Consider the following 16,242-nt stretch of genomic DNA (forward strand, 5'->3'; position numbering starts at 1 on the left):
ATTTGGTGGTGGTTCTTCTTTAGGTCTAGTAGTGGAAAAGGCAAAGGCTATGGTTTTGGTAATGGTGGTGGTTTTAAAGGTGATAGTAGTTGGGTTGAGCTACTTAGGTCTAATAAGCTAATTCAAGTCTCTTTGTTTCAAACCAATAGTCAAAGTTAGACTATCGGATTTGTTAATTGCAACAAATAATTTTGTTTTTTTTCATTTTTTATTTTGTTAAAATAGATAAATTAATTTTCAAAATCAAAAGTTGATGTGGATGCTTACGTGTCTTTTTTAATTATTATTATGCTGACGTGACATTTTTTATATATTATTTTATTGGCCACGTCAGTATTTAGTGTGCGTTTGAATACCGCTTATTTTATAGAAAATTGAAAACAATAAAAAAATAATTTCCGATTACTATTCACATGATGCATTTGACGCAAACGCAAACCAAACAGAGCCTGAATGTGCCAACAGTGCACTCCGTTTGCCACATCAACAATTTCTGTTAAGTGAGTAACGGTAATGACCAAAATGGAACGTATTAATTGATTTAGGGATTAAAAGTGGTGAAATGAAAATGTAGGGATCAAAATGGGAAAAATGCAAAATATAGGGACTAAAAGTGCATTTACGCCCTATATTTTCCAATTAAATCATTCTATGTGATCACTTAATACAAGTAAGCATAAACAGCGTTAATTTTTTAATGTTAACACTATCAAGTTTTTTGGTCCAATTAAATGAATAATAATAAAAATAAGGTTAAAATGCAAAACTGACCTTCTAAGTTTTCACCTTTTGTCATTTCAGATATCTAAATTTCAGTTTTGTCATTTCAATCCTATAAAATTTTAAATTTTGTCAATTCAATTATCTGTTAGATTTCTATTAACTGCTGTCGTCTACTATTCAAAACGATGTCATTTTGGACTTTTTTTTTAAAAAAAAAATCTTAATTAAAAAAAATAAAAAACGTTAATTACAAAAAAGAAAAAGAAAAAAGAAAGTAAGGGGAATGATGTCATTCCCCTGCAACTGAAAAAGAAAACAAAAAACCCCACCTCCACCCCACCGATCTCTCAAAGTCTTTCTCCCTCTCCCTATATTGATCTCTCACTCTTTCTCTTTTCCCCTCTTTCTCCCTCATAGAATGGCAAACTTAAGAATCAAAAGCAAGTCATACATTCATAAAGTAAATTAGTCTTTCATTCGCATCTTTTAAGGTCCATCTAACTTAAAATATATGATGTAGTTCAGATGCTCATAATTTGTATTTTAATATTCTAAGATGAGAGAGAAACATAATTTGCTTAGGAAAATGTTGGATATATTTCAACAATTTACTTTTGTGATAAAATAAAATGAATAATACACAGATCTAAGAATAAGCAATAACACAAATAGATGTGATAGGTAAAAGTAATAAACAGATATTTAATATATATAAGAGGAAATTTGCAAATAATTAAAAACTCACAGACCAAATTCGTAAAGAATGAATGATTCAGATCAAGTCTTATGTTTAACACAATCTCCTTAAAGTAGATTTCGCTCCTCACACAATCAATGTGGTGCTTTGAGACTCATGGACGTCTACTTCCCAGGATAAAATGATTTACAGCATGAAAACGAAGCGCACAAGGTCGTGCTCTGCGAACTACTCAATGTCTCTTTCTCTCTTTTTGACACAAAATGAATGCACAAAAATATTATCACTAAGAGAGTTTTTTCTAAAAAGTTTTTATTTATTTTATTTTTTTATGAATGAGGGACTATGTAAAAAATATACGTTATTGAACAAGAACTCTATTTCAGTAATAATTGCTATGCACAAATTAACTGACTCAAAATTTAAAATAATAAAATATTATTATTTGGACAAGTAAGCCCAGTCCACATATGCCAAAGGCCCAACCTGAAAGTTCAAATATGTGTATAAAAACACCCTTGAACGTTTAGACCTCCAATTTACAAATTAACCAATTCAAGTTTTATGTCAAACAATTAGTGTGTGGAAAATGAACAAAAGTTATAAAACAGAATTGGAAAACAATCTAAGCCAAATTAAAATCACAACCCACAGTAGATAATAAAAGGCAAAGATAAAAGGAAGAGAGATGCAAATACAAGGACAACACACGATATGTTATCGAAGAGGAAACCGAAGTCCTCGGCGTAAAACCTTTCCGCCGCCCTCCAAGCGGTCAATAATCCACTAGAAAATGTAGTTGGGATACATGAACAGCAATAGACCCTCCAAGCCTAATCTACTCGATGTATCTAAGCCCTCCAAACTTCTTACTCCAACGAGGTTGCGCCGAACCTTTTTCTTTTCTAACTTACCAGATTCCGCTATAATCCATAGCATCCGCCATCCTTGGCATCTTCCAATACTTCCCAAAGCTCCAAAAACACTCAGCACTCTAAATAGGTGTAGGTAGTGTTTGGATAGAAATCTCCTCTCAATAGGTATGATAATGAGAGAGGGAATGAGAAGAGACTACATTCTCTCTAAGAATGAGTAGCTCTCTCTAATTGGATGGGTGTTTTGAAGAAACCTCTCTTAGGGTTTTTCTTTCTGAATAGCCACACATATTTTGTGGGAATGAGGGGTATTTATACTGGTGTGAGAATGAAATGCGAAGAGTCAGTTTTTCCAAAACAGGGTTGGCTGGCGACTTGACTGAGTCGCGAGTTCAAGCCGCGAGCTAACTGAATGGCCAGTCTGGATTTTTGTCCTGTAGTGCTCCAGCTCAGCTCCCCTGTATGCTCTGCGCGTGTGCAACTTTTGGCGGCTTGCAAGCCGTGAGCCTCCTGCGAGATCCAGCTGCGAGTCCCTGTTTCACTACACAGTCTTGAGCATTTCTTCACACTCTCTCACACACTACCCTTACATGATTCCCACCTAAATACAGGGTTTCTAAGTACTGTATTACAAGCAAATTTGTCACGGAATAAAGCCAACAAATGGTTGATTAAATTCAACCTTACACAACCCAATGCTCAACTCATAAGCATATAAACTCATATATTATCTCTTTCCTTTCCTATGTGGAACTCAGTATTTTTACCACATTTAATAACATCTTCAAGTGAATATAGAAAACATCAATTTCTTATTCACTCCATACTATTTTTCCAACAATCCCCCATATGAATAGAAATTGATAAACACAATGCAAACGATGATGCAAACACACAGAGAGTAGAAGAAAAGTTACTGTATCGGGAGAAGTAGCTTGTGGCTTTGAACTTTCCTTTGTGAAAGACTATCGAATATACTAGCTAACCAGTGAACATGATGTCTTGAACTGTTCAGCCGTTTGTGTATACCAAGACAATAGAATTCACACAGCTCCTTTTTAAACATATTTCGTTCTTATAGTTGTGTTCATTTCGGCCTTGAACATATCCTAGTAAATTCATGAAGTACTTTAGAGAATTCAGCCATAGAAACTCTCATGAAAGCGACCCACTTCACACTCATATAGGTGACTCTATTAAGAGTATCCTGCTATACCCCACTTAGAATTCTAAAATATAAGAATCATTAAAAGCAAAACTTACTCTGAACATCGCTTACAGGCATCACTATTTTATCATAGGAATGGGTGAGAGATGTAATCTCCATAGTGATAAAAACTAGTCTCCACAACTTTGTTGTCCCTTTGAAAACCTAGATCTTGGGATCTCTAGTCAACTAGTTGGGGTTACTGTCATGGAAACTTTAGGTCATAGGTTTAACCCTATTCCCCTCGATGAGCAGTTTATTTGCTCTTTACTCAAAAAATTGATTTCGGATCCGTTTTATAATCTGGAATTATTTCCATTTGAGACAACTATCTCATGGTATTATGTTTCTAACAAATATGTTGAGACCTACCATAACTCTATGCCCTACCAATATATACAAATAGGAGGCACAAGTATCCAACAATGCATGTCTGTTTAGATTTATTGACTTCCTAAAAATACATATGCTCTTTGCATAAGGTGTTCTCACTAGACTGTTGTCACATTTCTCATGTGATTGAGACAAGACAAGTCCATTAGATGTATTAGAAATTTTCATTTCTTGTATCACATCTACAACACTTACACGAGCATATCCCATAACAACATAGCCTCATGTGATATATTTCAAATCACACACTAGTCTCATTAAATCTAAACTCATTTGACATCATCTCATTATCAAAAATTTTATGTCATTGGATTGAAACTTGCTTCAATTTATACAAAGATTTAACAAGTTTAAGTAATTTGTTTCCTTGTACAACAACTCTAAACCCCTTTGGTATATTGTGCATCAAGAAAACTCACATCTTCCTTTTATTTGTAGCCTTCTGCAACTAGTCTTTCCTTGTAATAGTCAATAATTCCATCAACTCTCAAACTCTTAGGTGGTAGATCCACTAATTACTATGCATAGATTTCAAAGATGGATTTATTGCACTATTGACAATCTCTTTTCCAAGAAGGCACTTTAGGATTTTGCTTCTTTGAAAATTTAAGTTCATCTTCTAATATATAAATTAGAAAATTTGGACCAAACAATCATGACGTTTGTCCTTTTACTAAGCTTAGGCTCAATCTCTCTTCCATCAACTCTTGTTCATGAGAGATAGTAAACGTAGACTCAAACTTTCTTTAAGAAAGTTTAACACTTGAAATATATTCTAATTAATTGTCATGCATATAAAAATAATAGATTCATTGATTAGAAAGTACTATGTACTATTGTTATGACCATAACCAATGAAAACACAATCAATGGTTTTTTATCATTTAGGAATAGGAATCACCACATTCATCAAACACCCCCACATTTAAAGAATTTATGGAAAGGCGATCACTCTTTCCATAATTCACAAGGTATCTTAGTAGTTTCTTTTAAGGCATCTCAATGAACAAATAATTGGTGGAAATAATAGTTTCCCCCCACAAGTTCTATGGTAATCAAGAACTTATTGCATTCATTGAGTTATTTCTCAACTTCATTCTTATAATAAATGGACATCTCTAATGTCTCATCCTTGCTTACTTAATAAGCACTCATAATAGACTCTTGTGCATACAACATTTTAGACAACTCAAGTTTGTCAACTAAGGCATGTAACATATATTTCATCCAAAGAAATATTACAAAACATATATTTGGATTAAACACATTACTATCCAATCAAGTTCATACATGCTCAAAAAATATATATACATGTATGTAATTAAATAAGGCTTTATGTGCTCAAATACATCAATCATGTGTCCTCCATACCAATACAAAAAATTGTGCCTAAAACTTTATAAATAAATAACACCTCTGGCCAATGGGTGAACTGTACACTCTCTAACTCATAGTGACCCCATAATTACAGTCTCATGAGTGTGCAATTGGTCTCATTCTTGGGCTTATATCCACACATTTGAAATTATTAATAATAGTTTTCATAATGCTATTTTAATTATCAAATAGAGGATCACTTGATGAATTAGTAAAGGCTAACCAAAAACTAAAAAATGGCAGCCACACCCAAAATTGAATGCATTTAAATGGATTCAAAAAAAAAAAAAATTTACCTCCATCAAAATTTCCAATTTCCTTTATTCATCTAGCCCATACACCATTGCACATAAAAGGCCGAGGACACATGATTGACATTCACAGCATATTCAGTTACTATGAATTATAAACCAGTCAAGCATCATGTATATCACTAAGGATATTCACACAATGAATTATACGATTTACACAAATTCAAATAATTCTCAAATCAATTATTAAACATGAAATTCCAAGCTTAAAGTCATGTTTGATGATGCGTTACTAGCACTATTTATCTTCAAATAATATACATATATCAATCGGCCAAAGATCAAATAGATCAAAACTGCAAGATCCATGGAAAAATTGAAGTTATCCATGCCAAAGTTCAATCTTGAACTTAACTCATTGGCCAAGTTTTAATAATTAACTGTTTCTCTTTTCAAAAAAAAAATAATAATAATAATAATTAACTGTTTCGTTAATCGCCGATGAATTCTAAAGTTCAAGTATTAAACCAAATAAACAATCATGGCATCCAAATTCCAAAATAAACAAGCACAATTCGTAAATCATGCAAAGTCAACAGAGTTAATGAATAATAGACATACCCATATCTGAGCAAAAAGAAGAGTATAACCATAGAGGCATTGACGCACAACCACAAATCCAAAAGAGACAAATATCCTAATATAATATAATTAAAGAAGATGGTAGACATTGAATAGTCAAAACCTCCAACTGTCAGACACAAATCAATTTTATCAAAAAGCAAAGATCACCTTAATATTATAATATTAAAAGAAGATGGATAGCCTTGAAAAAGCAATATCACCAGCACAGTCAAACACATAATCAACTTTAGAAGATCTCAAATTAATATATATAATATAAACAAGTAGATATTCACGCCGATAAACACAAACCCAGTTTTTTCAAGTTTTTGCCCAGTATATAAACAATTGCCGATTAACGTGTTTCAACAAACACAGAATTCCTTTCACCATAAATCACAAAAATAAATTAAAATATATAAAATCTGCTTTAAGATGGTAGGATATATTTTAACAATTTACTTTTGTGATAAAGTAAAATGAACAATACACAGATTTAAGAATAAGCAATAACATAAATAGATGTGATAAACAAAAGCAATAAACAAATATTGAATATATATAAGAAGAAATCTACAAATAATTAAAAACTCACAGAACAAATGCGTGAAGAATGAATGATTCAGATCAAGTCTTGTGTTTGATATAATCTCCTTAAAGCAGATTTCACCCCTCACACAATCACTGTGATGCTATAAGACTCATGGACGTCTGCTTTTCAAGATAAAATGATCTACAACACGAAAACGAAGCACACAAAGTCGTGCTCTGTGAATTACTCAATGTCTCTCTCTCTATTTGACACAAAATGAATGCACAAGAATATTCTCACTAAGAGAGTTTTTTTTGAAAAGTTGTTTTTTTTATGAATGAGGGACTATGTACAAAAACTCTGTTTCAGTAATAACTACTGTGCACAGACTCAAAAATTAAAATAATAAAATATTATTATTTGGACAAGTAGGCCCAATCCACATATGCCAAATGCCCAACCCAATGTCTAACTCATGAGCATATAAACTCATATGTTATCTATTTTTTTTCCTATGTGGGACTCAGGATTTTTATCACATTTAATAACATCTTTAAGTGAATATAGAAAACATCAATTTCTTATTCACTCCATGCTATTTTTCCAATAGAAAAATCATTAATAAACCTTGATTTTCACTTCAGTAAAACATTTCAATAAATTTCAATAAAGGGGTTGAGGGAGAAAGACTGTGAGATCAGTGGGTGGGGGTGGATTTTTGTTTTCTTTTTTAGTTGCAGGGGAACAACGTCATCCCCCTTGCTCTTCTTCTTTTTTTAATTAACGTTTTTTAGTTTTTTTTTTAATTAAGAATTTTTTAAAAAAAATTACAAAACGATGTTGTTTTGGGTAGTAGACAGCAGCAATTAACAGAAGCCTAACGGGGGACTGAATTGATAAAATTTGAAATTTAGAAAATGCAGAAATACTATTTTCGTTTTTACATTTTCACCATATTTCTACTTTGGTCCATACTTTTTATTTTTACCACTTTTAGTCCCTATTTTAAAAAACACGTTCCATTTTGATCCTTACTGTTATCTCAATAAAGGAAATATCCTATGTGGCAAACAGATTGCTGTGTTGGCACACTAAATGGTAACGTGGCCAATAAAACAATAATAAAACTTTTTAATTAACATTTAAATAATGCCACATCAGCATTTTAAATATTAAAAAAAGCTACGTTAGAAAACAATTAAAACAAAATTCTAAACTAATGATTTTTAAAATAAAATCAAATTCCATCATTTTCTTCAGAAGAACACATTCATATATGTTTTTTGTGTTCTTCCCAACACATGACTATTCATATTCATGTTCTTAGCGAATTAATTCTTAGTTTCTTTTCATTTCTCTGTCTTTCTTGTACTTTCTCTGAAGCCAAACATATCAAAACTCCAATCAATAACAGTTAAATAAAATAACATTTAACTAAGCATTTCTTGGCAACATCAATCTTATGATCTGAACATTTTTCTCTCCTAATTGGTAATCCATAAAATCCATTTTTCACAAACCCAACAAATTCTCATTCATAAACCCAAAAAACTCCCATTCACAAACCTAGAGTATCCCTTCCTAACACACACAGCAAACAGTCCTTTCACAAACCCACAAACCCAAATTATCCCTTCTCAACACATACGGCAAATGAGTTTTTCAAATTTGTCAAAAATCCAAAACAAATAGAGCAAACCCAAGACCAGCTTTAGATCCTCTTCAAATTCAATCACAAGATATAGAGAGAGTGAGATGAGAAAGTGAGGAGGAGAGGAAAATTGACCCACCATAGTCAACCAAAAAACTAACCCACCACCTGTGAACCTTGCTGATCCCACCACCTGTAACACATTCTTCCTCCTCACAAAGTGAGACTGCAGGGCTGACTTGTGGAACCCATTGACTAGGAGGCATAGTTGTCAGTATCGTACAATACACGATACGTAGTATCATGTACAAAAAGTTTTGTATCATAAGGGCGTATTGTAAGTACTCATGAGTTGTCCGATACATAGGTGTGTATCGTATGAATTGTATCGTATCAGTGAATTGTACGATACATAGACATGTGGGTTTAAAATGAGTTTTTATTCAAATTTGTGATTTTATTTGATTTAAACAAGTTGTTAGACTTTGTTAACACAAAATTATTGGGAAACTTAATTAAGTCTAATGAAATAGCAAGTCCATGAGTTTTTTTCCTCCCTTCTCCTTCTCCTACAAAATTTAGACTATACTCATAACACTCACTTTCATATGTGCAAATTTATTTTCTATGCTATTAATAATGTATTAAATGAAAATATAATTATTTTTTTTATTTTGTTATTATTATTTTGAGTCTAAAAAGCTAGAATGCCAAGAAAAAATATAAAGAAAAAATTATTAGAATAAAAAAACCAAAAAAAAAAAGTAAATGCTGATAATAATAAAGAAAATGTCTATGAAAAAATAATTTTGCAAGATGCTGAACATAATGATAACATTGACTTAGATGGAGTTAATTAGCCAAGATGAAGAAAAGATATTATTATTTTGGTTCATATATCATGTATTACTTCTGAGTTTAATCAATTTGAATGTGCATGTTCTAAAGAAAAGTTAATTTGATTTATTTGGTTAGTTTTGTTAAATTTTATTACATAAGTAATGATTAAATTGGTCATTAGTTAAATATATTTTGAATTTATAATGAATATACCTTTTATATATGTATATCTATAATTATTTTATAATTTCACTAGGTGTTTGTGTATCTTACGATGCACAATTCGATATGATACACGATACAAAAAAAATCAAAAATCGATTTACGATACAATTCACAATTTGACAACTATGCTAGGAGGATCTTACCAAGTTGTGGTGGTGGCAGTGAACAAAGGAGAGGAACGATGGGAGCTTTGGCCAAGGGGTACTGAGAGTGAGATCAAGAAACACCGCTAGCGGTGGTAGTGATGGTGGTATTTATGGATTCGGGTTTAAATCTGCCGATATGAATCATACCGGGTGTTTGGGTTAGAAATAATTTGGGTTAAAACAAATTCCAAATTATTAAGGTCAGTAGAGATCAATAAATATGGTAAAATGTTTAAAATATTAAATCCCAATTTTTTCAATATTGAAATTTTACACACATAAGTTAATAAATTATATAATTAATAATAACTGATCAAAAATTTTAGTGTGTATATTAAGAATGACAAAAAATTGTAGACTAATGATGAGATTTCCAAATACTTTATAATATAAATTTTATGGATGGTGTAACATCCTATAGATAGGTGGATGAATTACTTTCTCAAAAAAACATCAACATATATATATATATATATATATATATATATGGGTGCACAAATTTAAAAATAAATAAGAAAATCAATATGGGTGAGCGCTAAAGTTGCAAAGCCAGCTATTTTTGAATGGAGAGAAATGTGGGCATGAGTTCGCATCTTTTGAAAATGATGCACTCTTCTTGGCTATGTGTGTTTTTTTTTTTTTTTTTTTTTTTTTTTTTTTTTTTTTTTTTTTTTTTTTTTATGTTCTGCCATGCATCAAATTTTGATTTCGTATGTTCTTGAACTTAGGTCTGAGGAGTCAAGTTTGATACTTTTGTCAACAGAAGTGTTGATGATGACTACTAGATTACTAGTGCATTCCTATTCTTGCCATGTTAGTGTAATTAAAGAGAAAAAGGGGTGAGTAAATTGAATGTAAGCAAGAGTTAGGCGAAGGAGGAAAATGTGATTTTGTAATTTTTATCACTTACCAGAATGTGGACATCTCTATTTTGGACCTATTGAAAGTGTCGATTTTTTGAAATTAATTAACACTTGGTGAAGAGAAGGTAATACAAAAGACATTTGCTAGTTCCTACTTTTTATAATAGCATGAAGGTTTCGTATGATCCTTTCACATAAAGACTAAAACTTGCTTGAAATAATGATCTTTTGTATGATTTGATCATTAGGCAAGGCATGTTCATTGATCTGGTTTATTTTCAGTAAGGAGAATGATCGTTTTTGGAGTTGTTGAATTTGGAAGTCCATGACAGTAACTATTAAGTAATTCAATATACATTAAGTGCATATTTGAGTTTTAAGAACATATGTTTATCCAAACACACAAAAAGTTCTTCTATGTATTCATGCAACTCCTTGTAGCTCAACAGATAAAAGCTATCCCTCTATGCAGCTCAACTTGATTTTCTCTACTGGTCATGGGAAAAAAATGGAGTTTACTCGATGAAATCGGGTTATAAGCTTATATGTGAAGATTCAAGAAGTGAAGAAGCCTCAGGTTCAACCAAAAATGGAGTTTCGAGCTTGTGGTATGGGATTTGGAAACTCAAGGTGCCTGGTAAGATTAAACATTTTTTGTGAAAGGCATGCGCAAATAGTTTACCAACCAAAGTTAACTTGATGAAACTAAAAATTCTAGCAGACCCTCTATGTCATCTTTGTGGTAGAATTCCTAAGGATAATAAACATGCCTTGTGGGATTGTGAAGCAGTGAAAAGTGTGTGGTGTAAAGATTTTAGCTGGGTAAATCAATTTGAGGCAATTCATGTCACATTTCTTATTAAAGAAAACTTCTTGAAATTGACCACTAGTATAAGCAGGAATGGACTTGAGCCTATTACATTAGGCTAAAATGTTTAATATATCTCTAACATTTATGAATAAAAAAAATACACATCAGAAAGGAAAAAAAAATTGTAGGATGAGTTTTTTTTTTTTAATTTTTAATTTGAGATAGTTATTGTTGGTATGAGTAAGGAACAATTGTTTAATAATAACCTTATGTTTATGAACTGTGAATTAATCAATTGATTGTGTTAGTGTAAAATGAGGAGCTGTTAAAACTATTTGCTTCAATTGATTAGAATGAAGAAGTAATTAAGTTTGACTAAGGCTCTGCCTTATATACACGTTCACAGAGCAAAGAGGGAAACTAAATTGCTCTAACTAACTTTTATCAAACTAATCAATCCTAATATTACAGCTATACACCATTTAAACACTCTCACGTGCCAACTATCACATGTGCCAATCACTTAAGTAAAATGCCACCGTTTGCCTTTAACTTTCCTTTCTTCTTTTGCTTGTAAACTCTGTCGTTTTGATCTGGTTTTACATCACTGCATCTGTACTCTTCTTCTTTCTTCTTTTCTGTATTGCTTTCCTTTATGTCTTCTTTCTCAGTTGCATTCTCAACATTTCTAGATTTAGTTGATCCGTTCATATCAAAAGCAAGAGTTATCAAGTTGTTTGCAACTACGGTATGGTTCATTTGGACATACCGAAACAAAACCAAGTTGATGGAAAAGACTTTACCTCTAGGAAGCATTGCAAAAGCTGCAAAAAATTTTCTACAACAATTTTAGTCATGCCAAGAGGAACACAACAAGGGAAGACAAATTCAACAATGCAAGTGTTGCCACCAAAACCGGGTGATTATAAAAGCAAACTTCGACGGAGCGATGATAGCAACCAGACGTGCAGTGATTTTTTCTTCGAAAATTGGCCTACAACAGTGCCAATTTGAAGGTGATTCAGAAATTGGTATCAAGGCTCTTCAAATGGGTGATATGTTTTCCTCATCCTTTAGCCATTTAGTCAGGGATATCTTAATTCTTGTAACCTCACTCCAGAGTTTTTTTTTTTTTTTTTTAATTATCTCATATTGTTAGGCAAGGCAATGCTGTGCACATACTTTAATCCAGAAAACAAAACTTTCTTTTCCTTTATTAGTTTGGATGGAATCTGTTCCGTCAGATATAGACGTTTTTGTTTCTATTGATTCTTCAGTTTTTTAATAATATTTTCGGGCTTGGTCCTGTTTCTCAAAAAAAAAAAAACTCATTGACTTGTAGCTTAATTGATACCACCCATGTACAAATAGTACAAGTTACAGGATTAGCAACATATTATAATTATCTCAAAAAAAAAAAAAAAAATCCTCAGCAATCAGCATAGTAGACCCATCATCGGCTCTCATGTGGTTGCAAGAACAATAAGCTCATTTTGCAATCATAGGGCCCAAAATAAGGGCAAGAAAGGCCCCTTTTCATTTTATGCCTTCCAAGCACAACTCCTACACTTTTTTTCTCATTTTTGTTTGGATTTTTCATGCGCACTTGAACCACATGATGAAAACAATTTCGAGCTCAAACTTGATGTGGTAACTTTATTGCTTTTCCAACTCAGAAGTGGCAAATCAAATGAGGTTGGAACAAAAACCCGCACAAATATCATACAATAATACGTGGACACCCTATGCAAAACCCATTTCATCTGGTCATGAGGGATTGGGCCTTTAATAGTTTTTGGGCCATGATACATCAAATCTATTTTCTTCAACTTTTCTGTTTTAGGACATAAAAAAGTAGACCCAAACTCATGATTTCCGGTTCACCATCAGAATTGAGTTGAGAACCAAACAACTATTGCTAAAGGATATTGCCCATTTGTATATGTGTTTAAAAACTGAAAATTGTTGTTTGAAAATATTTGTAGAAATAAGTGTAGGTAAAAAAGAGCATGAAAATACGTGTAATATTGTTTAAAAACTGAAAATTATTGTTTGAAAACACAAACCAAACACCCCCTTAAAGCGTGTTTGGATCGTAATTATAAATCAGCTTATATTTTTTCTACTATTTGCAGGTCTCATGTGAATATCTTACTTATTTTATTTCTGCAAAAAAAAAAAAAAAAAAAAAAAATTCAACAATAAGCTAAGTAAACTGTTGCTCTTTCTCAAAAAGAAAAAAAGAAAAAAAAGAAAAAAAAAAGTGTAAACTGTTGCTAGATAGGCATCCACTTGTCAATCTGGGGTCGATTACATCTCTTCAACGGTCACTCATTGGTGTTGGATGAAACTGTAAGAGATGGAGAGGTCCACTTGCGGACCCATTGTCTCCATACCTCTTTATTTTATGCATGGAATACCTTGGCCATCTTATTGAGGGGAAGTGCAACCAAAAGATGTGGAGCCCAGTGAAAACTTCATAGGGAGGGCTACCTTTTTCCCACCTTATGTTTGCAGATGATGTGGTGTTATTTGCCAAAGCAAATCTTGGCAATTGTGTGGCCATCAAGGATGCTCTTGATACATTTTGTAGCAACACTGGTCAAACTATTAGTGAAGCGAAGTCTTGGGTTTTCTTCTCTCCAAATGTGGATAGAGATAGTAGGGAGTCGCTTTGCGATGTTCTGGGTTTCACCTCAACCACAAATCTTGGTAAATACCTTGGAATTCCCATTAAACACCCAGGTTCTCCGCTGGATGTCAACTTTATTCTAGATAGAGTTAAGCAAAAATTGGCGGGATGGAAATCAAATCTTTTATCTCTAACTGGCCGTATTGTTCTCATCCAAGCTTCGTCTTCTGTAATCCCCGCCTATGTCATGCAATGTGCTCTCCTCCCTAACAAAATTCTGGAGGGTATTGATCGGATTAACCGGAATTTTCTCTGGGGGTCGTCTGAAACAGCTAGAAAAATCCATTGGGTGGGGTGGAATAAGGTAACAAAACTGAAGAAAGTGGGTGGTCTTGGCTTGCAAAGTGCAAAAGTTAGAAATATGGCATTGCTTACTAAACTAAACTAGATGTTTCATACTGAAAAAGAAAGTCTTTGGGCTCGTGTGATTAAGGCGAAATACTGCTCTAACCGAAGAATTAATGCCAGGAACCTGAGCTGCCTCCCTTGCTCTCCTACTTGGAAAGGTATTTCGAAAGGTTCAGAGTTATTCCGGCATGGATCTAGGTGGGTGATTGGAAGAGAAAGTTTGTTGAGCTTTTGGGATGATAATTGGACTCACAAGGGTCCCCTAAGGCAGTTGATTCAAGGCCCTCTGCCTATGCGGGTGGCTGAGTGGAAAGTTAAGGACATTGCCTCTTTCAAGGGGTGGAAGTGGGATATTGTTCCATTTGTCATTCCTCAGGACATAAAAATGGAGATTCAAGCCATTCCTTATGCTCTTGCTGCTAGGAGCGAGGATAGTTTAATGTGGAAAGGTTCGCCGAGGGGTGATTTTAACATGAGAAGTGCTTATAATATGGCTGCTGGGGTGGATCAGTTACCGGAATTTAAGGGAGGTTGGCTGTGGAAGCTCCATGTTCTCCCTAAGATTCAATTCTTCTTGTGGAAATGCACCTATAATAGTATTGGAGTCAATGTGTGTCTTGCTGCCAGGGGAGTGAACACTGACCCGCTCTGTCCTATCTGCCGTCAGGAGCCTGAAACTATAATCCATGCCCTTCAGAATTGCGAGAAGGTCAAGGCTGTTTGGAACAAGCTGGGAGCAGTGGGTTTCGACAGAGATTTCTTTTCCTCTAACCTTGAAGACTAGATGGCGCTTAATGGGACTTCGGATACTGTTCACAACCAAAACTCTCCTCCTTGGAATATCATGTTCTCATTTGCTGTGTGGATGATTTGGAAGGATAGGAACCAGTTTGTTTTTCGGGGGCGGTCTCAGAATCCAAGGTAAGCAAAGCTTATTGTTGACCATGCTTTGGAGTTCCTTTTTTGCGCTGGCCCATCCAGAGGTCCTCGAATCCGGGTGACAAGTTTAGTTAAATGGGGTAGACCGGAGATTGGGTGGGTGAAATTAAATACTGATGGATTGTCGTTGGGAAACCCAGGAGCTGCGGATGGAGGTGGTGTTATTCGGGACTAGTCTGGGAAATGGATTGTTGGATTCTCTAGGAAGATTGGCATAGCTACGAACTTACTGGCGAAGCTATGGGCCATTCGGGACAGGTTGATGCTCTGTTTTGATCGAAGCTTGGCTATGGTTGAAGTGGAGCTGGATGCAAAGGCAGTTGTGGACATGTTAACTAACTCCTAATATTCAAATATCGCTATTGCTCCTCTGATAGAGGACTGCAGGTACCCCATTTCGCAGATTCCCCAAGTGAGAATAAAACATTGTTATCACGAGTCCAACAGATGTGCAGATAAACTTGCAAGGAAGGGTGCCAGCCAAACTTTGTGATGAGGATAAAAGGTGAGCCTAACCACACGGACGTAAAACCGACGTTTTAATACATTTCCTTTGGGCGTAACAGACGGTGCTCATGCTAACGGTCATAGGGTCGGCTGACTCCATGGTTGACGGCTCCAAGGCTGACGACATAACAAGCTAACGGTCATAGTGTCGGCTGACTCCATGGTTGACGGCTCCAAGGCTGACGGCATAACAAAAGTGAGGGAGGTAAATTGAAGCTGACGGACCGGGCACAAGTTTACTTGCTTCCCACGCTAGATAATATTCAAAGGATCCCCATAAGGAAAAGATCCCGTAAAATACGCTCAAAAGGACTCCTATAAGGAAAGGACTTCTACTCCAAGGTAAAGAGGTCAACCTTCTACTAGTATAAAAACTCAAGCACCCTCACAAACTAAGGTACGCATAATTTACCCTCTCTAACACTCTAGAGCAGTGAGAATAGTTCTAACTTGACCTTCGAAGGGTGTTTGGCCGGTACCACACCGGTACTCTCTGCTAGGTTACTCATTTTCGTTGTGCAGGTGCCATTTGCGATCGTAC

The sequence above is a fragment of the Quercus lobata genome, chromosome 6, assembly GCF_001633185.2.
Source record: "Quercus lobata isolate SW786 chromosome 6, ValleyOak3.0 Primary Assembly, whole genome shotgun sequence".
NCBI lineage: Eukaryota > Viridiplantae > Streptophyta > Magnoliopsida > Fagales > Fagaceae > Quercus > Quercus lobata.